Source organism: Delphinapterus leucas, chromosome 4, assembly GCF_059928025.1.
Source record: "Delphinapterus leucas isolate spDelLeu-1000000601 "Yukka" chromosome 4, BTC_Dleu_Yukka2, whole genome shotgun sequence".
In the NCBI taxonomy this organism is placed as follows: domain Eukaryota; kingdom Metazoa; phylum Chordata; class Mammalia; order Artiodactyla; family Monodontidae; genus Delphinapterus; species Delphinapterus leucas.
Genome location: NC_143132.1, coordinates 27837947 through 27860480, shown reverse-complemented (window position 1 = coordinate 27860480; position 22534 = coordinate 27837947). Strand labels below are relative to the sequence as shown.

General features: G+C 39.3%; 1 protein-coding gene across 6 annotated transcripts in view; it reads left to right on the top strand.

Annotated features, from left to right (window-relative positions):
• The window catches only part of USP25 (ubiquitin specific peptidase 25), a 181415-nt gene extending 158881 nt beyond the window's left edge, over positions 1-22534 (top strand). For all 6 annotated transcript variants that reach the window (XM_089910380.1, XM_089910381.1, XM_089910378.1 and 3 more), the window contains one exon: positions 1-22534. This exon is cut by the window's left edge and continues 19940 nt beyond it. The gene's annotated coding sequence lies outside the window, so the exon portion shown is untranslated.

Here is a 22534-nt window from a genome sequence, read left to right as displayed (position 1 = left end):
TCATTTCTAATTCTACTGATTTGAGTCTTCTCCCTTTTTTTCTTGATGAGTCTGGCTAATGGTTTATCAATTTTTTTTATCTTCTCAAAGAACCAGCTTTTAGTTTTATTGATCTTTGCTATCGTTTCCTTCATTTCTTTTTCATTTATTTCTGATCTGATATTTATGATTTCTTTCATTCTGCTAACTTTGGGGTTTTTTTGTTCTTCTTTCTCTAATTGCTTTAGTTGTAAGGTTAGGTTGTTTATTTGAGATGTTTCTTGTTTCTTAAGGTAGGATTGTATTGCTATAAACTTCCTTCTTAGAACTACTTTTGCTGCATCCCATAGGTTTTGGGTCAATGTTTTCATTGTCATTTGTTCCTAGGTATTTTTTGATTTCCTATTTGATTTCTTCAGAGATCTCTTAGTTATTAAGTAGTGTATTGTTTAGCCTCCATGTGCTTGTATTTTTTACGGATTTTTTTTCCTGTAATTGATATCTAGTCTCATAGCATTGTGGTCGGAAAAGATACTTGATATGATTTCAATTTTCTTAAATTTACCAAGGCTTGATTTATTACCCAAGATAGGATCTGTCTTGGAGGATGTTCCATGAGCACTTGAGAAGAATGTGTATTCTGTTGTTTTTGGATGGAATGTCGTATAAATATCAGTTAAGTCCATTTTGTTTAATGTATCATTTAAATCTTGTGTTTCCTTATTTATTTTCATTTTGGATGATCTGTCCATTGGTGAAAGTGGGGTGTTAAAGTCCCCTACTATGATTGTGTTACTGTTGATTTCCCCTTTTATGGCTGTTAGCATTTGCCTTATGTATTGAGGTGCTCCTATGTTGGGTGCATAAATATTTATAATTGTTATATCTTCTTCTTGGATTGATCCCTTGATCATTATTTAGTGTCCTTCTTTGTCTCTTGCAATAGTCCTTATTTTAAAGTCTATTCTGTCTGATATGAGACTTGCTACTCCAGCTTTCTTTTGATTTCCATTTGCATGGAGTATCTTTTTCCATCCCCTCACTTTCAGTCTGTATATGTCCCTAGGTCTGAAGTGAGTCTTTTGTAGACAGCATGTATACGGGTCCTTTTTTTGTATCCATTCAGCCAGTCTATGCCTTTTGGTTGGAGCATTTAATCCATTTACATTTAAGGTAATAATCGATATGTATGTTCCTATTCCCATTTTCTATATTGTTTTGGGTTCGTTATTGTAGGTCTTTTAATTCTCTTGTGTTTCCTGCCTGAGAAGTTCCTTTAGCATTATTGTAAAGCTGGTTTGGTGGTGCTGAATTCTCTTAGCTTTTGCTTGCCTGTAAAGGTTTTAATTTCTCAGTCAAATCTGAATGAGATCCTTGCTGGGTAGAGTAATCTTGGTTGTAGGTTTTTCTCCTTCATCACTTTAAATATGTCCTGCCACTCCCTTTTGGCTTGCAGAGTTTCTGCTGAAAGATCAGCTGTTAACCTTATGGGGATTCCCTTGTGTGTTATTTGTTTTTCCCTTGCTGCTTTTAATATGCTTTCTTTGTATTTAATTTTTGATAGTTTCATTAATATGTCTTGGCATGTTTCTCCTTGGATTTATCCTGTATGGGACTCTCTGTGCTTCCTGGACTTGATTAACTATTTCCTTTCCCATATTAGGGAAGTTTTCAACTATAATCTCTTCAAATATTTTCTCAGTCCCTTTCTTTTTCTCTTCTTCCTCTGGGATCCCTATAATTCGAATGTTGGTGCATTTAATGTTGTCCCAGAGGTTCTGAGACTGTCCTCAGTTCTTTTCATTCTTTTTTCTTTATTCTGCTCTACAGTAGTTATTTCCACTATTTTATCTTCCAGGTCACTTATCTGTTCTTCTGCCTCAGTTATTCTGCTATTGATCCCTTTTAGAGAATTTTTAATTTTATTTATTGTGTTGTTCATCATTGTTTGTTTGCTCTTTAATTTTCTAGGTCATTGTTAAACGTTTCTTGCATTTTCTCAATTCTATTTCCAAGATTTTGGATCACGTTTACTATCATTATTCTGAATTCTTTTTCAGGTAGACTGCCTATTTCCTCTTCATTTGTTACATCTGGTAGGTTTTTACCTTGCTCCTTTATCTGCTGTGTGTTTTTCTGTCTTCTCATTTTGCTTAGCTTACTGTGTTTTGGGTATCCTTTTCTCAGGCTGCGCATTCCTAGTTTCCGTTGTTTTTGGTGTGTGTCTCCAGTGGCTAAGGTTGGTTCAGTGAGTTGTGTAGGCTTCCTGGTGGAGGGGACTAGTGCCTGTGTTCTGGTGGATGAGGCTAGATCTTGTCTTTCTTGTGGGCAGGTTCACGTCTGGTGGTGTGTTTTGGGGTGTCTGTGGCCTTATTATGATTTTAGGCAGCCTCTCTGCTAATGGATGGGGTTGTTTTCCTCTCTTGCTAGTTGTCTGGCATAGGGTGTCCAGCACTGTAGCTTGCTGGTCGTTGAGTGAAGCTGGGTCTTGGCATTGAGATGGAGATCTCTGGGAGATTTTTGCCATTTGATATTATGTGGAACTGGGAGGTCTCTTGTGGAGCAGTGTCCTGAACTTGGCTCTCCCACCTCAGAGGCACAGCACTGACTCCTGGCTGGAGCTCCAACAGCCTTTCATCCACAGCGCTCAGAATAAAAGGGAGAAAAAAAATAGAAAGAAGGAAGATAAAATAAAATAAAATAGTTATTAAAAAATTATTATTAAGAAAAAATTTTTAAAAAGTAAAAAAAAAGGTGCACGGACAGAACCCTAGGACAAATGGTAAAAGCAAAGCTATACAGACAAAATCACACACAGAAGCATACACATACACACTCACAAAAAGAGGAAAAGGGGGAAAAGAAATATATCTTTGCTCCCAATGTCCACCTCCTCAATTTGGGATGATTGTCTATTCAGGTATTCCACAGATGCAGGGTACATCAAGTTGACTGTGGAGATTTAATCCGCTGCTCCTGAGGCTGCTGGGAGAAATTTCCCTTTCTCTTCTTTGTTGGCACAGCTCCCGGGGTTCAGCTTTGGATTTGGCCCTGCCTCTGTGTGTAGTTCACCGGAGGGCGTCTGTTCTCTGCTCAGACAGGACGGGGTTAAAGGAGCCGCTGATTGGGTGGCTCTGGCTCACTCAGGCCGGGGGGAGGGAGGGGTGAGGATGCAGGGTGAGCCTGCGATGGCAGAGGCCAGCGTGACATTGCAACAGCCTGAGGTGCGTCGTGCGTTCTCCCGGGGAAGTTGTCCCTGGATCACGGGACCCTGGCAGTGGCGGGCTGCACAGGCTCCGGGAGGGGAGGTGTGGATAGTGAGCTGTGCTCGCACACAGGCTTCTTGGTGGCGGCAGCAGCAGCCTTAGCGTCTCATACCCGTCTCTGGGGTCCGCGCTTTTAGCTGCGGCTCGCGCCCATCTCTGGAGCTCCTTTAAGCGGCGCTCTCAATCCCCTCTCCTCGTGCACCAGGAAACAGAGGCAAGAAAAAGCCTCTTGCCTCTTCGGCAGGTCAAGACTTTTCCCCCGACTCCCTCCCGGCTAGCCGTGGCGCACTAGCCCCCTTCAAGCTGTGTTCACGCCGCCAACCCCAGTCCTCTCCTGGCACTCTGACCGAAGCCCAAGCCTCAGCTCCCAGCCCCGCCCACCCCCGCGGGTGAGCAGACAAGCCTCTTGGGCTGGTGAGTGCCGGTCGGCACCCATCCTCTGTGCGGGAAACTCTCCGCTTTGCCCTCCGCACCGCTGTGGCTGTGCTCTCCTCCGCGGCCCCGAAGCTTCTCCCTGCCTCTGCCACCCAGAGTCTCCACCCACGAAGGGGATTCCTAGTGTGTGGAAACCTTTCCTCCTTCACAGCTCCCTCCCACTGGTGCAGGTCCCGTCCCTATTCTTTTGTCTCTCTTTATTCTTTTTTCTTTTTCCCTACCCAGGTACGTGGGGATTTTCTTGCCTTTGGGGAGGTCTGAGGTCTTCTGCAAGCCTTCAGTAGGTGTTCTGTAGGAGTTGTTCCACGTGTAGATGTATTTCTGATGTATCTGTGGGGAGGAAGGTGATCTCCACGTCTTACTCTTCTGCCATCTTGAAGCTCCTCCAAAAACGACAATCTTGGTAAGAAGAATGAGTGCTGTGTCATTTTAACTTTCCTTCTTCCCATCTCCTCCCCCAGCTCCATGATAGCCTTGCAAACCAGCAACTTAGTAACCACTGAAGGGGACAGAATGGATTTTGGACTCTCCAAAAATCTCCATCCCCAGATAGTGGTTACTACCTCACCTCTCTGGCAGCTTCATGGAAAAGTCCACTTCAAAGGGCTTGCTGTATTTAAACTGACTCAGAACTTGCTCAGTGGGAAAGATACTACACCCAGAGCATTTGTGAAATACAATCAGCAGGTAGCTGAGGTAGCAATATCAGTTGGGGCAAACAAGAGGCTGGCCCAAAATCATAAAAGAAATATTTGGAGAATAAAATGTCCATATAGGGTTTTTTAAAGCTCTGATATATTCCTGAATCTAGAAGGTCACACACACTGAAAGGGCTGTGATGTGTCTAGGCCAGGAAGGACCTAATAAATACTTCTCTCTCACAGAAAGTAGACCAAGAAGAGTATGGTGGTCTTGCTAAGTTGAGAAGACAGAGATTAGGGTACAAAGAGTCTATGTCTGGAATTTATGTGGCAGGATACTTGAAAGAAGGTCATTCTGAGTCTGTTTTGAGGTTCAAGATGTGGATTTTATGTTCTTTCTCTGGCTCTTTCCCTTCCAGGGTCTTTCTTCACTTCAGTGGTATTTTTCTGGCATCAGTTTTCTGGCTCCCCAACCCAGAAACACAGTGTGATTTTTCACAAGTGCCCCCCCCCCACACACACACTGGGTGGCCTCAAAGATTCCAATTAACTTTAGGCTAAAAGTCGTAGAAATAGGTGCTTACTGCTCCACTACCTTCCCTTGAGGGTATATGCCACATCTAAGTCTGCTTTAGTTTCCTCTTCAGTGCCTTAGTGCAAGTTTTACAGTTGTTTCCTAGGAGGTGAGTCCTCTGATAGGTCATTATTCCACTATTAATGGAAACTTTCTGATTGGTTAATCTCCATAGTTCTGAAAAGTTGATACTAATAAATACCTAATAAACACTTAACTTGTAAACAAGTAACATCGGTTGTATACACTCTATTTACTCTGAGTCTAAAGGGACAGATAAGGTTGATGTTAATTTGAACCAATAGAATGTAAGATATATCAAATATGCCCAGGTCCCTAGTTAGCATAAAGTGACTAGCCTGCCACTCAACAGAAAAGAACAACACTGTACTCTCTCCCTCTCTCTGGAGTACACTGATCTTGCAGCAGTTACATGAGGTTACTATGACCACTTAGTGCTGCTTGGATGGAGAATACTTATGAACAAAGGATCAGCTGGGAATAAATAACAGCCAAAGGAAATAGAGTTTTGGCTAAGTAATAGGCATAAGCTAGTACATCCCTTCCTGATCTATCATCTGTTATGGCTTGTTTGCTTAATTGATTGATTGCTTAATTAGGTTGTTGAATGAAAATAAATGTATTTTGTAATAATAAGTAGTTTTCTTGGTTATTTCTCTTAATCAACATCCTCAGCCAGGTCTTTGCTTTAACCTGAGGTAGAATCTAAAGTCAGAGTATATACTCAAATTTAACAGTTGGTTCAGATACAACAGCCTTGCAACTCACATGCTCTAGCTACCCAGAAATTAAGTTTTATTCTTTTTTTTTAACTTTCAAAATTATTTATTGTCATTAATAACTTATACAGACAAGTTGTTTTATATTTACAGACCCATTAATCATTTTGTTTGTTCAATATTTCTTATGTTCCAGCTGTCGTCCTATAATCAGTTTTCTTCTTATGGAGGTCCATCTGAGGTTCCTTTAGTTAAGGTGATAAACATTCAAAGGTTTAGGTTTCTAAAATGCCTTTATTTCATCCTTGTTCTAGTAATAAAGTTTGGCTGGATACACTATTCTTGGTTGATATTTATTTCCTCTCAACACTTTAAGGTCTTCCCACTGTCTTCTGGCTTCCCTTGTTACCGTTGAAAATTCTATCAAAAGTCTTTCTATCATCAATCAATCTATCATGCCTTTGTAGGTGGTTTGCCTTTTCTCTCTGCTATTTTAAGATCTTCTTTATTTGTCAGATGCTTGCATTTTCACCACGATGTTTCTATGTGGATGTTTCTTTGTATTTATCCTGTTTCAGATATATTGGCAGATACCTTTCTTCCACACAATCATTGAGGGACTCCGATTTTTCCTTTCTGTGTCTCAATAATTTACTTTTCATAGTCTTATCCAGCCAGAAGAAGGGAAAAGAGACTATTGTGGAGGGACACTAGCTTCTTAATATCATTGGCCTGGAATGACAAACATCAATTTCTTCCACTCACTTTTCATTGGACAGTCACTATTCACATGGCTACGTCTAGAAGCTAGTAGGGCAGCTGCTTCATAATCCACCTTTTTCTTTCCAAGCATAGAACACATTTACCTTCTCTCCGAGGAAGATAGCCCAAAGTCATTTGGCTATTACATCCAGACAAAAGTCAAAGCACTTTGGTGCTCAACGTACTAGGCTGAATAATGGCCACCCAGAGAAAGCTACAAATCCTGGAAGCATCCCTTCAAGCTACAAATGCTACCTTATAAAGAAATAAGGTCTTTGCATATGTGATTAAATTAAGGATCTTGCTACTGGAGATTATCCTGGATTGTGTGAATGAGCTTTAGATGCAGTAGCAAGTGTCTTTATAAGAGGGAGGCAAAAGGAAATTTAAGATAGATAGAAGAGAAGAAAACAGAAAAGGAGAAGGCTATGTAAAGATGGATGCAGAGATTGGAGTGATGTGGTCACAGCAAGGGAATACCAGCAAGCACCCACAGCTGGAAGAAGCAAGGAGTGAATTCTCCCCTAGAGACTCCAGAGGGAACACAGCCTTGCCGACACCTCGATTTTGGCCCAGGGAAACTAATATTGTACTGGCCTCCAGAACTGTGAGAGAATTTCTGTTGTTTGAAGCTGCCAAGTTCATGGTAATTTTTACGGTAACCACAGGAAACTGATATACTCGGATGAGGACTCTTTGTAATCATGTGAACAACATTTTTTGAGTGGGTCCTAAGGACAGGGAAGGAGGTTAAGTAGTCACCAGAACTTTATTTTCCTTCTTGGAGAAAGAAGAACATTTTAGCTGTGGATACCACATTACCATCTCTGATATTTTTGGTTTGATGGGATAAAGTTTGATAGCAGTTCACCAGGAGAAATGTTTTGGGGAGCATGCAAAGTAGATCTGCCTCTTCAGTGTTCTTTGGAGTGACCTTGCTCCTCTTTTAATACGCAGACAGCCCACAGGAGACTAAATTTACCAGACTTTCAACTATTACAATCACTGTTTGATTGTATTTCATCTATCACTTACCTGTTAGCTGTGGTGTTTAAGGAACGAGAGACTTGATCTCAATGGTCTGTGTAGTGAAAAAAGTGTTTGGACTTTCCAGTATTCTTTCACCCTACTTTAGCTAATATCATCCTGACTTCCACAGAGTTAATTAACTCTCCCAATTTGTGCGATTTTGGTGAGACTGAAAATCACAATGCTTTCTCTTTGATCCATGTGCTGTAAAATGCCAACATTAGTGATAGGGAGTAGCCTTCCATTCAGGTAAGTTCAGAGGTACTTTAAATTATGTCATCTAACATGTACAGACGGTCCCCAACTTAGATGCTCCGACTTACGATTTTTCGACTTTATGATGGTGCCACAGCGATAAGAATTCAATAGAAAGTAAACTTCACATTTTTTAATTTTGATCTCTTCCAAGGCTAGTGATATGTGATATGATACTTTCTCATGATGCTGGGCAGTGGCAGTGAGCTGCAGTTCCCATTCAGCCACGTGATCACGAGGGTGAACAACTAGTATGCTTACAACCATTCTGTACCCAATACAACCATTGTTCTTCACTCTTAGTACAGTTTTCAAAAACTTACATGAGATATTCAACAATTTCGACTTTGTGCTAAATGAGTTTGCCCACCTGTAGTCTAATGTAAGTGTTCTGAGCACATTTAAGGCAGGCTAGGCTAAGCTAGGATGTTTGGTAGGTTAGGTGTATTAAATGCATTTTTGACAAGATATTTTGAATATCTTATGATAGGTTTATTGGGACATAACCCCATCAGAAGTCAAGATCTGTATACAAATCAACTTCTTTTAAAAAGTACGTAGTTGATCTCATTTCATTTGGTATTTTTACTGATGCATGCCTGTGTAAATATTTCAGCAGCTTTTCCACTAAAGGAAATTTCCTTTCAAACATCAATAATAAGCAAATTGGTTTGATAATATTTATTCTATTAGGTGGTTTATTTATGTTGACAGTAAGTGGATACTTTAAATATAATGTCTACTGAAAGAAAAATGGTGGGATCATATGTTTTTAAGATAGCGTTTTAGATTTCCTATGTTATTATACCATGATTTTTTGGAAAAAAATTTGTACCTGTATCATCAGTTACTATTAAATTTAAAACTGTTTGAATGTACATGTCACTCAGGATCCAATCGGGAGATGGAAATCACATTACAGTTTTAACAAAGAAAGTTTAATTCAAAGAATTAATAAGTATAACCAATTACTTAGCAACAGAAAAACTCTAAAAAATAATCGAATTGAAGAACACATCTAGGGAGAAGCCACTATCTCTAGGGCTGAGTCAGAGCACCAAGAGAAAGACCAAATCTGGAAGAGGACTCTTCCCCACCAATGGAGAGGGTGTGGCCATGACCATGGCCCACTGGATGGTGTCCTCTGGGGTATATTACCAGCTGAAATTGCCAGGAAGCTGCCTTTTGGGTGCTTGGAAAACTGTCCATAGGAAAGCGTTGCTTCATGGAATTTGCCGGGGAGCCGCCCTCTGAAGTGCCAGAGGAACGTGCCATTGTGGAGGTGCCATTCAGCAGAACACACTGTTGTCCTATGCACTGCTGGATGCTGTGCACCACAGTAGCAAGTGGAGAAAAACACACTGAAACAAAGCCTCCTTTTCCAGCAGTGTTCTCTAGCGCCATCTGCTGACAATACTTACCATTTTGTCCTCTGGGAAAAGAGAAATGTTTTCAGGGTCCAGCTCCAGGATCATCGGCAGGGCAATGCTGAGTGGATTTAGAGATGAGAGGTAATCACTTGGTAACTGACACAAGGTAAGTGAAATTGATCTTTTTTCCTAAGTGAAAGCAAGGGATTTTGCAAGACTTGGCGTTCCATTGGTTTAATCTGATAAGGAAAATCAGTCCTTGAGTAGAATTTTACATAGGGTTCCATATAGGTATTTAAACTGCAAAAACAAGAAAATAGTTCATATTTTGTTTTTGGAGTATTTCTTTGAAATATCTAGGTACACTTATGCAGTGAAAATACTGGAATTCTCAGTTTTAGCCTGTGAAAATGCTCCGTTAGAAAATAATTTTCTTATAAAGAGACAGACTGCCCACAAACAGTCTATTCCCTAAGGGGAAAATCTGTGGTTTCTTAAAAATTGAGTTCAGATTGTATTTGCATGGTGAGGGCCAAGCTGATTTTTATGTACTGATGAATCATCTAAGACATGGAACTGTATTCCATCCAACATAATTGGATGGGAATAAATAGGCCATCGGCTGAGGTTGCATGTACAACACATTGTAAACTATAAAGTTGTATGTAAAAGCTGTTCCAGAAGGATTTCTGTTTTGAGTCTGCTCTTTCTAATGTCATTTAACTCCCATAAAATTTTTCCAAATACTTGCAGAAAAATTTCTTTATTTATTTATTTTTTTGGTACGCGGGCCTCTCACTGTTGTGGCCTCTCCCGTTGTGGAGGACAGGCTCCGGACGCACAGGCTCAGCGGCCATGGCTCACGGGCCCAGCTGCTCCGCGGCATGTGGGATCTTCCCGGACCGGTACAAGAACCCGAGTCCCCTACATCAGCAGGCGGACTCTCAACCACTGCGCCACCAGGGAAGCCCCAGAAAAAATTCTTAAAAACTGTTGAAGTGACAAGGCAGAGCTCAACAGGTGGGCCAAATTTACAATTTACTCTTTGTAATGCTCTGTGACTATTGGAGTTTACTATAAAATAACAGATTCTAGATATCATCTATAGAAAAACTAACTCCTTCCCAAGTGGGTCTGAACATTATTAGAACTTCAGACAACTGCTACCCACCCCCTAAGCTTTTCTCCAGAAATTCTGACATTTCATACTATCCTTGTAATGTTCTAAATCCTTATTGTCTAGAGTTTGTTTTGGGATGGCTGCAGAACCAATCAGAGAAGAACTAAATTGAAGCAAGAATTTGCTATTTCCCAGGATAGGACACAGAAATGTGACCAAATCCTGAAAATCAGGAAGAATGTTTTATACAGTTGAGCTAAACTTTTGTGCTCAGTTTCCTAGAGTTTACCTACTAACATAAGGGTTAACCATATCTCAAAGTTGATTTGCCCACAAGCACGTGGACCACAGACTGGTTGGAACCAGAAAGTCGATGATGCTGACTCACCACCAACCAATTAGAAGAATGTCCACGAGCTGATGACGCCCTCTTTGAACCATTACTATAAAACTCCTCACTAACCCCTCCAAGTTGGGACACACAGTTTTTTTGTTGTTGATGTTATTTTTTGTTTGGTTGTTTGTTTATAATTGTATTTATTTATTTATTTGGCTGCATTAGGTCTTCGTTGCTGGGCGCGGGCTTTCTCTAGTTGTGGCGGGCTGGGAATACTCTTCATTGTGATGTGCAGGCTTCTCATTGCAGTGGCTTCCCTTGTTGTGAAGCACTGGCTCTAGGTGTGCGGGCTTCAGTAGTTGCGGCTCACAGGCCCTAGAACACATGGGCTTCCATAGTTGCAGCGTGTGGGCTCAATAGTTGCGGCGCACGGGCTTTGTTGCTCCGCAGCATGTGGGACCTTCCTGGACCAGGGATCGAACCTGTGTCCCCTGAACTGGAAGGTGGATTCTTAACCACTGCGCCACGAGGGAAGTCTGAGATACAGTTTTGAGGGCATTAGCCTGCTGTGACCCCCTTTGCCTGGCAAAGCAATAAAGCTATTCCTTTCTACTTCACCCCCCCAAAAAAAGGTTTAAGAGTTTCCAAATATCATTAAAATGTTCTCCAATCATGCACAATCAATTGTAATCTAAGCAAAAAGTAAAATACAGCATGGGTAAAGCTAAAATGTTTGCATCTCATATTTCCATCTAAACTGTAGAGCTGAAAGGTGGGTGTCTTGGATACTAGAGAGTGGGGCATGGGCTGCTTACTACATACTGTGTTTGTAAAGTTTCTATAACAGCGTATTTGTCTAATTAAGTAGTGTAGATTCTCCCCCTCCTTAAATTAATTCCCCCCAAACTCCACATCTCTTAATTATTATAAATACTGGTTTCATTTTCCTTGCAAGTAATTTTCTGCTTCCTACATTTTTGTGGTTTACAAATTTGGAAAGAATTATAGCCAGTGTGCTCTACTTCAGATAACTCTGCAATACTACAGAGTCCTGGGTGAAAAGTTCCATTTTCTGTGTCTTGGGGAATTTTCAAGGACTCATTCACAGCACAGTCAAATGGATTTTTAGGATAAGGAAAAATCCCCTACAAATATGATCACATGTTAGAGAAGTTGCATAAAAGAAGGACTCTCTCCCTCCTTCCCTTCCTTCCATCCTTCTTTTATTTTATATTCAAATTGAATACCATCTCTTTTTTCCCCATAGCAGGACCCATCCCTGAGATTCACAAACCTCCAGATAAAACCAGTAAAAGTGGAAAATGATAAATTTATCTTTTTATCTTTTTATATTTTCATTTGTATTTGTTTAAATGGAAAAGTTAGTCCTCCACAATTTTTTTCTCTTGACATTAAAACCAGGTGAAAGATATCATGTAAAGACAAATGACCATGCAATTAAAGATGTCTCATAGTTTTGAAATCCTAGTGGAGTCTGCCAACTCTTGCTTTTAAGAGTGAAGAGGTTTATGAGAACTTTTAGAGTCTTATCTCAGAAGGAAAAAAGTTCTACAAAAAGCCTTGTATTGCTTCTGGATCATGACATTATCTCATAAATAAAGACTTAATAAAATTTGACTATAAAGAGAGAGAAGAAAGAGCATTTGCAATGAAATGATATCTTAAAGACTTATTAGATTCAGTAAAATAATTTTGGGTTTGTTTTTTCAAGGAACTAGGCACTGAGAACTCTTTAAGGAAGGAAAGTAGTTCAGAGCAAATAGGAAATTAATTACTTAACTTAAAGTTTGATGCGCCATTTGCCTTTTGTGATATATATCCACTTGACTGGAATATGGGGTGACCAGATATTTGGCTAAATGTTATTTCTGGGTGTGTCTGTGAGAATGGTTCTGGATGACATCATCATTCGAATCAGTGGACTCCGTAAAGCAGATTGCCCCCCGCCCCCCATGTTGGTAAGCATCATCCAATCTGCTGAGTAGAACAAAGTGGGCTGAGAAGGGAATTTGCCCTTTCTGCCTGACTGTAGAACTGGGACACCCATTTCTCCTGCCCCTAGACTGGGACTTAGAGCACAGAATCCCCTGGTCCTCTGGCCTTTAGACTCCCACTAAACTACATCATCAGCTTTCCTGGGTCTCCAGCTTGCAGACGGCAGATTGTGGGACTTCTCAGCCTCTGTAATGGTGTGAGCTAATTCTTCATAATAAATCAATCTCTCTCTCTCAATATATAGATATAGGTAGATAGAGATGTAGATACAAGTATAGACATACTATCTACCTACCTATCTATAGATGTATATATAGATATCTACACAGATAGATATATACATCTATAGATAGGTATGTATGTATGTATATATATATATATATTATTGGTTCTGTTTCTCTGGTGAACCTTGACTAATACATCTTCACTAGTTTCCATTATTGCAAATAATATTTATAATTATGTTTGACTATATTTGAGTAATTCTAATTTATAAGCAATCAGGTATGCAGGCACTCCTAAGTGATTGTGGAGTGTATGTGTAGAGATTGGGAAGGATGGTGAAAGAGACATGGAGATAAATGTTTGTAGACAAATGAACCCCAATCCATAACTCAGTTATAATGGTTTCAATTATAACCTGCATGGATTAAATAGAATGTGGGCACTTTTTTCTTGATTCTTAATCTATATTCCAATCTCATTTTTTAACAAGCCACCATTAATTACATCAGTAATAACAAGCTGTCATTACTTCTTTATGGTTGTTAGTGCTGAGTGACCATTTGCACAAATACATTTCATTAAATGTGAATTATAATTCATTACATCTATTTTAATCGGGATGCCCACTTCATTGAGAAACTACAGTGAATCTGCTAAAGAAGAATTCTATTAAATTCTCTATTAAATTCATTAAATTCAGATAATGTCAACCTCTGTGTCATCTCGGTGGTGGCTCTGTTGATTGTCTTTTCTGGCTCGAGTTGAGATTTTCCTGGTTCTTGGTATGAGGAGTGATGTGTGATTGTATCCTGGACATTTTGAATATTTTGTCATGAAACTGGGTTTCATCTAAATCATATTTTAGCAGGCCTCCTCTGAAGCTGGCAAAGGATTGGGAGCATCTCTTCATTACTGCTAGGACATGGTGGAAGTCTAGGTTTCCCCACCTCTGTTAACCCCACAGTGCGGGCAGGGGGTTGTTGAGGGTTACCTCGTTACTTCTTGGTTGGGGGTGAGAATTCAGGCTTCATTCTAGACCTTCACGGATACCTCCCTGGCTAGAATGGCTGCTTCTTGCACACAGGTGTCCTCCACTGATATGTGGGGCAGGGATAGGGTGGCAGTGGTAGAAGTTCTGACCCTCTGCCAGTTTGCATCTGATACTGCTGAAATATGGGGGGAGAGGAGGGAGGGGAGCTTTATTACCACAGTGCAGGGGTACAAATCCAGATTCCCCATGTGGTATCTGCTGACACCAGGGTAGGGTGGGATGCATTACAGCTTGATGGATATGGACTTTCCAAGCCCTCACTCAGCCTTCTCTGACACCATGCCAGCAGAAGTGGAGGCAGGAGCGGGGTCATGAGACAGCAGTTTTCTCTGTGGTATTTGTTTGGAGCTGAGTTGTTATTGTCTAGGCCGACTCTTTCCTAGTCCTCCGGGTAGAGAAAAATAGACTTTCATTGAGGCTTAATTGTCTATGCCCATTAGTGTTTTCTGCTTGCTGGTTTCTTCGGCTCTAAGTCTGAGGTATATGAGATAAAAAGAAAACCCAGGTATTTCACCGTGGTGTCATTCCTTGGGTCCACAGCTTAGCCAGTCTGTGTAGCCAGCCTGTCCTCTTGTCTACACCATTCAGAGCCTTCTTTTGTTTTATATATAGTGTTCAGGATATCCAGCTGTACTTAGCGACAGAAATAGGCAAATGTGCCTCCCGTCAGTCTTTCCAAACTAAGGATGACTTTTTGAGTGATCAATAGTAAAGGTACTGAAAAAAAAAAAGGGCATGAGCTACATGGGAGTGGGATGGAAGGAAGTTACTAAAAAAGCCAAAAGAAGTGGGAGAGAGGAGACAGGGATTAATTTAACTGAATATGGTGAAAAACACTTTAGCTGTTTGTAACCAGCATGTTCCCACAAAGGTATTTCCCAACCATGGTCATACTATCCACAAATATGCAGATTTACCCCTATGCCCTCCCCCAGGACGATGGGACGTGAATACCCAAATCTTTGGGGAGAAACTTGATGAAGCAATAGTAGTGGCTCTGTGAACCTTTCTCCAGGATTCTTGCTTGAGTGCTGGGCAGATCGGGCACCAGTGTGACTGTTTGCTTGGTGATGTGAGAAACGAGTGTCCTTTGTTTACTTTCTCTTTACCCATATGAAAACTTGACTCCTCTCATTGTGGTTTCAGGTGAAAGCAATGCAAAGCTTGGCACCAGAAATTCCATTCAAGACAGAATTTTGTGGTTTTACCAGACTTTTGAGCCCTGAGACTTTATTTTAACCCACAGTTTGTAACCTCAAAATATCCCAACCCATGCAAGTCATTTTTAGAAGAAGAAACTTCTCCAGAAACTTAAAAATCCCCTGTCGTTCAGTTCTCCAATGTTCCATCATTGAAGTCACAATTCCTGTATTTATTACGTGAGAATCATATCTGATTTTCATTTCTTGCTCTCAGTTTAGCCAGCTGGGGTGAGACTTTGTACAATATGGATTGACTCATGACTGAGATAGATAGAATAAGATAGAATCACAATTGAGAACTGGTAAAAAAAAATTATTTTAGGAAACTTAACACCCAGCATGTCACCTGGGACCCCATGTTCGAATTTACTCTGCATATTTAATCAGGAAACTGCAGTTTATCCAAGCATGTGTCAAGGATAAAGTTTGAATATGTGCTCCTTTACTCTAGATTATGGAGTGAGGCTGGCCCTAGAAGAATTTGAGGCAGTTGGCAATTTTCTTAGATTTCTGAGTTCAACATCACAAAATCCTGTGAGTACTTTCTGCAGAGGGTAGGGAGATAAGGAAAAGTACCTCAAGTCAAGAACTGGACTCAAGGGGCCCATGGCACTAACTGCTTTCTAGAAGCAATGCAAGGGGAACTACACTCATTTACTCATATATCAGCACTCCTAGATGTTTCCAAGGTCACATGAGCAGCTACATGAAAACATTTGTGGATTATTACAGAACCTTGATGTGGTCTCTGTCTCACTCTACCATCTCAGTATGGGTCATGCTTGAAGCAGGCAAAGGTGGATGGGGGAGTCCCTCTGTTGGGTACTTGTATCTTGAGAGAAAATCCTTGGTCCTTCACTACAAGGATTTGTACTTCTACAGATTTCAGTACGCAGAACAGTAACCAGCATATGTAGTAAGTACTCAATAAACACTTCTGCTTTGACCAAATTCCTCACTATCAAAAAATATTAATCATTTTCAAGTGTCACAGTTCCCCAGGTTCTGGTTAGGACTCAAGCTAATGACTGAGACCCTGAGAGATAATGCAGTTCTTGGGTATGTGATCCATTTGACAGAGGATTACAAATATTGTAGCATAATATTTAGGCATATTTATGGTGATTCCCCCACCTTTGCTTTTCTTTGTACTCTTTGATGTCTCTCAATTAATCAACTAGAACATTACTTATTCATTTCCCTACTTATTTGCAAAATACTCGATTAATGATATTTTAATTTCTTCAACATGGTTAAAAAAGGGGTAATTGATGAGTAACACAAAACTTGCTGCCTCCCACTGAAATAATAGATTCTTAGAGCTGGGGTAAGAGGAGAGTAAGATGGAGAAGCAATGAGTAGTACATATTGAACATACTTTATAAAAGGGAGATGACCCTTCTCTTGGATTAACTAGGGGTCATTCAGACACTCCAGATAAATTGGGGAGATTGGAGTGAAAGTGGTGCCTCTTTTCCCTTCTGAAAGTACAGCCATGGAGGCACATCAATATTACAGAACAGAAACCACTGTTTAAGATATCTAATCATATGGGTCTGTGTATTAGTTAGGATAAGCCAGCCTGCAGTAAGAAACACACTTAATCTGGTAATGGCTAGACAAAAACAGGAGTTTATTTATTGATCAATAACAGTCCTGGTGGGTGTTTCAGATTACAACTCTCCACTCTATCATTCAGGAAGCAAGGTCCTTTGCAGCTTGTACAGCTTGTATCTTTTCAGCCTTTAGAGATTCACTTGTCTGTGTCATGACAACAGAGGAGGAATGAACATAAAGGAGCGTGTGTCAAAGGCTTGGGGGCCAGGCTGCAAGTGACTCATATTATTTCTGCTCATATCCTATTGGTTAAAACCCAGTTATGTGGCCACACCTCCCAGCAAGGGAGGATGGAATACTGGCCCAGGAAAAAGACAAAATGGATTTAGGTGGACAAACATCTCTGATCAACTTATGGTAACATTTTTCTCATATGCCAAGTTGATACCTGATAAGTATAAATATCTCCTGAAACTAAGAGGAGCAAGGAAGTAATGAGAGATCATAGGCAGCCTCTCATCCTGTAAATCTCAGTGGACTTGTGTGATTAAGAACAACAGGATAATCCTACACACTCTAAAAGAACATGGGACATAGCCTAGACAGAACATGCCCGCAGGAACCTTTCGGATGACTTAGCAGTGACCTGTTTCGACAGAAATTCATGGACTGAAATGAATTATGAATTCCTCAGCTGACCTCAGGAGATGCCAGAATATACAGATTGTAAGACAAAAGCCAGATGCCCATCAACTCCCACCCACCCAGCATTTAGAACCCAGTGATAAGACAAACGGATATTTAAAGGATATTAAATTTTTATGATCTATTTGGAAGCTTGTGACAGAAAATAAACTGAGTAATAGAAAAATAAAATTGTATTCTGTGAACACCTAATTTTTATACTGCATTTTGTGCCTACTCTACATAATTAATTATTTAAATCATATTGCAAAAGAAATTAAGGATCTGATAAATCTTCTCTGAATACACTAGTCTTCCAGATGTCTTCATTGGCTTCTGAAAAACTTAACTGACATAAATAGCCCTGAAAATTATATAAAGTAATGATGTACATTAAAGTACACTCTTTACTGTGTAATGGGTTAGAGTGTAGGCTACCATGTTCTACTCAGGTTCAATTCCTAGGCCTACTATGGAACAAATAGCTTTGTGACTTTGGGCAAGTTACAACATCTGCTCCTGTCTTCTCATCTGTAAAATGACAACACTGAAGTATCTAAATCTTAGGATTGCTGTGAGAATGGAATGAGGTAGTATATTAATGACAGTGCCTAGTACAGAGTATGCATCCTGTAAATATTACTTATACTTACTTGTACTTCTAGAGATTTATGTGTGCTCTAGCTACTGCCTGGAATGCTTCCACTCCCACCTCCACTCCCACCTCAGGGTTCCTTTCCCCTGAATTTATTCCTCTTCTTGCAAACCCATACCAATATCACTTTCTTCTCAAAGTGACAACCATTCTCAATAAATTCCCATCATTTATTGGGAATAATGATGTTGGTGAAATGAAAATGACAACTATTTTTGTTTCAATCATTGTGATTTTTACTCTGTTATCATGAATCTTCAAACTCCCCAGTACTTTTTCAGAGTATATTTTATTGTTTGCATTTTATGGATAAAAAAAACTGAAACTCTGAGAGGGTAAGTAATTTATCCAGCATTATATTGCAAGTAAGCAATGAATCTAAAATACAAGTCTAGTTTATTTGATTTCTATGTATTGCATTACTATTATTTCTTACCTGAATGTCTCCTTTAGTAAACCATGATCCCCTTGATATTAAGAGGAATATAGTCATCTTTAAATCCCTAAAGTATAAGTCAAAAAAGATTGAGTGACTATGAAACTAATTTATATGACATTTATTATCTTGAAGAATTTTAGGTCAGTGATGTATATGCATGTGTGTATGTGTTTCTATGTGAATGCTGGAAGAAAAAGAGTACCAGACCTGTTATTGGTAGACTGGTATTTAGTTCCCAGTGGATTATATTAGTTATATGATCATTAGTTATATTAAAAACAAAACCTTTAATTTTTTCATGTCACATTTTCTCCATCTCCATCTCCACATCTGTAAAATGAGATCTAGGAATTGCCAAAAAATAAGACCACTACTCAGTATCTGCAATGTAAATGCCAAAATTACAGCATAAGCAAGGGAGAGCTCTGATGACTAAGTTTAATCTTGTAGAGCAAAGCATATTGACAGTCTTTTTTAAAAAAAATTTATTGGAGCATAGTTGCTTTACAATGTTGTGTTAGTTTCTGCTGTACAGAAAAGTAAATCAGTTATACATAAACATATATCCCCTCTTTTTTAGATTTCCTTCCCATTTAGGTCACCACAGATCATTGAGTAGAGTTCCCTGTGCTATACGGTAGGTTCTCATTAGTTATCTCTTTTATACATAGTAGTTTATATATGTCAATCCCAATCTCCCAATTCATCCCACGCCCCCCGCTTCCACCCTTGGTATCCATAAGTTTGTTCTCTACATCTGTGTCTTTATTTCTGCTTTGCAAATAAGTTCATCTGTACCATTTTTCTAGATTCCACATATAAGCGATATTATATGAAATTGGTTTTTCTCTTTCTGACTTACTTCACTCTGTACGACAGTCTCTAGGTCTATCCACATCTCTGCAAATGGCACTATTTCGTTTTTATGGCTTTAGGAAGACTTCATTTGGGGTCATGCTAGTTATAGAGGAAGGAGTGTGTTGAAGTCAATCTTAGAAGCATGTTTTGTGTTGCAAATAGAAGCAGAAGTAGGGTGATGTTTTGTCTTAGTTGCAGAGGTACGTACGCTGAAGTGAATTGTCCCTGAACAAGTAGACAGATTTAAAATCACTTCTGCTGTTACCATTGCCAAATAACTGTCATTGATACTTTAGACAGATTTAAAACCAGTTCTGGTAGTTATATGTTCCTATGACTGTGGGATAATCCGGATTTCCTTTGGAGTTTCAGGCTTTTTATCCTCAAACCCTCTTTTTGTTCTTCCTAAGCCAAAGCTGCAGAAGAAAACGCTCGTATGTAGAGTTCAACAGGTCCTCACCATTATTGTTGATTTGCCTTGAAGGTGGGGTATAAAAATATTTAGGCTCTGGAAAACTGGTGATAAAACAATTGTAATGAAACGTTCTATACGAGGGGACTGAAAGGCACTATGGAAATTTATTCAGGTAGCTGAATTTCTTTTAAAAGCTGTTTCGGTTTTTTAAATAGACTTTCTTGAGGAATAATCTACATACAATAAAATGCACTTATATAAAGCATATGGGTTTGTGACTTTTGAAAAACATATACCTATGCAAACAGCAATCAAATAAAGATATAAAACATTTTCATTATTCAAAAAAGTTCCCTTCTGTCCCTTCGCAGTTAATTCCCTCCTGACTACCCCCAATCACCGGCAATCACAGATCTGCTCTCTGCCACTATAGATTAGTTTTGCCTGTTCATATGAATAAGATCATACAGTACATATACTTTTGTATCTGGATACTTTTGAGAACATAGTATTTTTGAGATTCATCCATTTTGTTGTGCATATAAGTAATCTGATTCTTTTCATTTCTGAGTGGTATTCTATTATATGCATATACCATTATTTGTTTATCCATTCAGCAATTGATGACCATTTGAATTTTTCAAGCTATTATTTTCGGTTTTTAAATATTTTTTAACATCTTTATTGGAGTATAACTGCTTTATAATGTTGTGTTACTTTCTGCTGTATAACAAAATGAATCAGCTATATGTATACATACAACGCGATACCCCCTCCCTCTTGCGTCTCCCTCCCACCCTCCCTATCCCACCCCTCTAGGTGGTCACAAAGCACTGAGCTGATCTCCCTGTGCGATGCAGCTGCTTCCCACTAGCTATCTATTTTACATTTGGTAGTGTATATGTGTCAATTTTACTCTCTCACTTTGTCCCAGCTTACCCTTCCCTCTCCCTGTGTCCTCAAGTCCATTCTCTATGTCTGCGTCTCTATTCCTGTCCTGCCTAGGTTCATCAGAAAAAAATATTTTTAGATTCCATATATATGTGTTAGTGTACGGTATTTGTTTTTCTCTTTCTGACTTACTTCACTCTGTATGACAGACTCTAGGTCCATCCACCTCACTACGAATACCTCAATTTCATTTCTTTTTATGGCTGAGTAATATTCCATTGTGTATATGTGCCACATCTTCTTTATCCATTCATCTGTCGATGGACATTTAGGTTGCTTCCATGTCCTGGCTATTGTAAATAGAGCTGCAATGAACATTATGGTACATGTCTCTTTTTGAATTATGGTTTTCTCAGGGTATTTGCCAGTAGTGGGATTGCTGGGTCATACGGTAGTTCTATTTTTAGTTTTTTAAGGAACCTCCATACTGTTCTCCGTAGTGGCTGTATCAATTTGCATTCCCACCAACAGTGCAAGAGGGTTCCCTTTTCTCCACACCCTCTCCAGCATTTATTGTTTGTAGGTTTTTTTTAATGATGACCATTCTGACAGGTGTGAGGTGACAACTTATTGTGGTTTTGAGTTACATTTCTCTAATGATTAGTGATGTTGAGCATCCTTTCATGTGTTTGTTGGCAATCAGTATATCTTTGTAGAAATGTCTATTTAAGACTTCTGCCCATTTTTGATTGTGTTGTTTGTTTGTTTTTTTGATATTGAGCTGCATGAGCTGCTTGTATATTTGGGAGATTAATCCTTGGCCAGTTGTTTCATTTGCAAATATTTTCTCCCATTCTGAGGGTTGTCTTTTCATCTTGTTTATGGTTTCCTTTGCTGTGCAAAAGCTTTTAAGTTTCATTAGGTCCCCTTTGTTTATTTTTGTTTTTATTTCCATTTCTCTAGGAGGTGGGTCAAAAAGGATCTTGCTGTGATTTGTGTCATAGAGTGTTCTACCTGCGTTTTCCTCTAAGAGTTTCATAGTGTCTGGCCTTACATTTAGGTCTTTAATCTATTTTGAGTTCATTATTGTGTATGGTGTTAGGAAGTGCTCTAATTTCATGCTTTTACATGTAGCTGTCTAGTTTTCCCAGCACCAATTATTGAAGAGGCTGTCTTTTCTCCATTGTGTATTCTTCCCTCCTTTGTCAAAGATAAGATGACCACACATACGTGGCTTTATCTCCATGCTTTGTATCCTGTTCCATTGATCTATATTTCTGTTTTTGTGCCAGCACCATACTGTTTTGATTACTGTAGCTTTGTAGTATAGTCTGAAGTCAGTGAGCTTGATTCTTCCAGCTCCGTTTTGCATTCTCAAGATTGCTTTGGTAATTCGGGGTCTTTTCTGTTTTCATAAAATTGTGAATTTTTTTGTTCTAGTTCTGTGAAAAATGCCTTTGGTAGTTTGATAGAGATTACATTGAATCTGTAGATTGCTTTGGGTAGTTTAGTCATTTTCACAATGTTGATTCTTCCAATCCAAGAACATGGTATATCTCTCCTTCTGTTTGTGTTGTCTTGGATTTCTTTCATCAGTGTCTTATAGTTTTCTGCATACAGGTCTTCTATCTCCTTAGGTAGGTTTATTCCCAGGTATTTTATTATTTTTGTTGCAATGGTAAATGGGAATGTTTCCTTAATTTCTCTTCCAGATTTTTTGTCGTTAGTGTATAGTAATGCAAGAGATTTCTGTGCATTAATTTTGTGTCCTGCTACTTTACCAAATTCATTGATTAGCTCTAGTAGTTTTCTGGTAGCATCTTTAGGATTCTCTATGTATAGTATCATGTCATCTGCAAACAGTGACAATTTTACTTCTTCTTTTCCAATTTGGACTCCTTTTATTTCTTTTTCTTCTCTGACTGCCGTGACTAAAACTTCCAAAACTATGTTGAATAATAGTGGTGAACGTGGGCAACCTTGTCTTGTTCCTGATCTTAGAGGAAATGGTTTCAGTTTTTCACCACTGAGAA